Raw genomic sequence first — 2,532 nt, 5'->3', positions numbered from 1 at the left:
TCCCATATTAATGGAGGCTGGAAGTCCAAATTCAGCGTGCTGGCATGGTGGGCTTCCACATCTGATGAGCGCCCGCTTCCCAGTTCATACGTGGCCATCTCTTCATAGTAACCTCACGTGATGGAAGGAACTACTTGGGAGCCGTGTTGGCTTCTTTTATCAGGGTACTAATCCCATTCATGAGGGCTCTGGTTTCATGATCTAATCACTTCCCATAGGCTCCACCTCCTAATATTATCTCATTGGGCATTAGGTTTCGACACATGAATTTTTGGGGGGACACAAACATTCAGTCTATAGTAATTAGTCTCTTGCTTTTTAAGATAATTTAATCATGCATGTATGCATTTCTAAGCAATATATTATTTAGTTTTGTTTGTGAACTTTATAAAAATGGTATTCTGTATATAGTTTTCTGCCACCTGCTTTTTTCACTCAGTGTTATGTTTTTAAGATTCATCCTAAGATTCATATGTTGTTGCATATGGCTGAAGCAGTGTTTTATGACCTACTTTTCTACTCATTCTTGCATTTCTAAGCTACATCCTTGTTGCTGTATATCTGTAGGACCATGGGCTTTCTCTCTCAGCCAGAATTTCCTTTCATTAAAATAGAAATAATAACAGTAACTACTACCAAGGGTGTTGTGAGCACTAATAGATTATTGTTATATTCCTTTTTTTTTTTTTTAAAGATCTTCTGGTAGCTTACTGTTTGTTCTTTGTAGGTGCCCTGGCTTTTTTCTCTGGGATTTTTAAGGTCTTCATTTTTGGTATTGTGCCATTTCATCGCAATATGTCTTGGTGTGGATTTTTCTTTATTTATCATGCTTGAAATATGCTGTGCTTTCTCTATCTGTGGATTTATCTTTAGTCAGTTTAGGAAAATTCTTGGCCATTATTTTTTTTCAATATGGACTTTCTCCTGTTCTCTCTCTTCCTTACTTCTAGAACTCTGATTAGACATGTTAAGCCTTGTTTTACCCTCCATGTCTTCTAACCCTTCTTTCATATTTTCTGTCTGCTGTACTCTGTGTTAGCACTCTGGGTAATTTCTTTGAATATAATCTCCAGGTCACTAAACCTGTCTTTAACATATTTAATTTACTGAGTTGTTAATTTCAAAATCTATAGCTATAAGGCCAAAAAGTAATATTCGGTTCTTTTACTAATCTTTCTGGTTTCTTGTTTCTAGATCTATTTTGATCCACGTTTGATTTCTTTAAATGGTTCATAAAAGGTTACTTAATAATCTGCAAATGACAACTCCAATTCCAGTCCTTCAGTTCTTATGAATTATTGTTTGTTGTTTCTGTTGATCTAAACTCATGGTGGTTTATGTGTTGGTGATTTTTTAAAATTGTGAGCTTATATTTTCTTGAAATTTATGGAAATCCCAGGGACCCAAATTGGGAGTTGCTTTACTGTAGAGAATAGTTGCATTTGATTCTGAGAGGAGGTCTGAGATGCAACTGAGGAGGTATCTCTGAAGCTCCTCTTGCAAAACCAGACTCAAAGCAGGAAGGAATCTCAGGTGTGATTTCCACACCTTGCACTGTGCCTCCAAGCTCAGTCTCCCTGATCTGGACCGTTATTGGTACTTGCCCATGACAACTCAGACTTCTATGTTTGCTTATTGCTCCCTGCTCTTGTTTGAGCTCACTTTTTTTTTCTTTCTGATCCCTTTCATCAAAATCCAGCAAAACGTTTTTTTTTAAAAGATTTTATTTATTTATTTGACAGAGAGAGATCACAAGTAGGCAGAGAGGCAGGCAGAGAGAGAGAGAGGAGGAAGCAGGCTCCCTGCCGAGCAGAGAGCCCAATGCGGGACTAGATTCCAGGACCCTGGGATCATGACCTGAGCTGAAGGCAGAGGCTTAACCCACTGAGCCACCCAGGCACTCAAATTCCAGCAAAACTTTTAAGCGCATATTAGTTTTGATTCAAATCAGGATTTGTATCATAGCTAGTGGGCCCTCAGGTCATCTAGCTTTCTAGGCTGCCAGAAGTAGAGGTTCATATATTTCTACCTGAGTAACAATTCTTAGATGAAAGTTGTGGAGGAGTCTTCCTTTAATATAATATTAGCCTTCTCCTTTCACTAAAGTCCCTGTCACAGAACTTAACAGTTCTGTGCAGAAGGAATATTCAATTAGAAGTCACAGAAGTGGGATCCTTTTGTAGTTCATAAGCTTGATGATTGGGTGTTCACGTATTTGTGTAACATGTGACTCCCTCAAACCTTGTTACGACCTCTGCACATGACCTGTCTGATCTGGGGGGAATAAAAAGAAGCCAGAGATATGAATTACTGTCTATGTTATCTTGGAAAAAATTACTTACCCTGAATTATTTAACCTGTTTCTGTTCATTGTACTATGAAATGGGGATATACTTAGCACCATACCTACCCATAGGTTGAAAGGGTAAAATGAGAAACTGTGAAAAAATACACTTTAATTTGCTAAGGTGAGAAACAAAATGTAATAATTATGGTAACTAACATTTGTTAAGCACTTACTATGGTTGACAG

At 37.8% G+C, this 2,532-nt stretch overlaps 1 non-coding gene across 1 annotated transcript; it reads left to right on the top strand.

Annotated features, from left to right (window-relative positions):
* Nucleotides 1-2,171: 2,171 nt before the first annotated feature.
* On the top strand, nucleotides 2,172-2,275 carry LOC122908149. The gene has a single exon (XR_006384927.1). It is a non-coding gene; the product is annotated as a small nucleolar RNA U13 (small nucleolar RNA).
* The last annotated feature ends 257 nt before the right edge of the window (nucleotides 2,276-2,532 follow it).

The sequence above is a fragment of the Neovison vison genome, chromosome 5 (assembly GCF_020171115.1).
Source record: "Neovison vison isolate M4711 chromosome 5, ASM_NN_V1, whole genome shotgun sequence".
Classification (NCBI taxonomy): domain Eukaryota; kingdom Metazoa; phylum Chordata; class Mammalia; order Carnivora; family Mustelidae; genus Neogale; species Neogale vison.
Note: the sequence above shows the minus strand (reverse complement) of the source record. Positions and strands in the feature narration are given on the sequence as shown.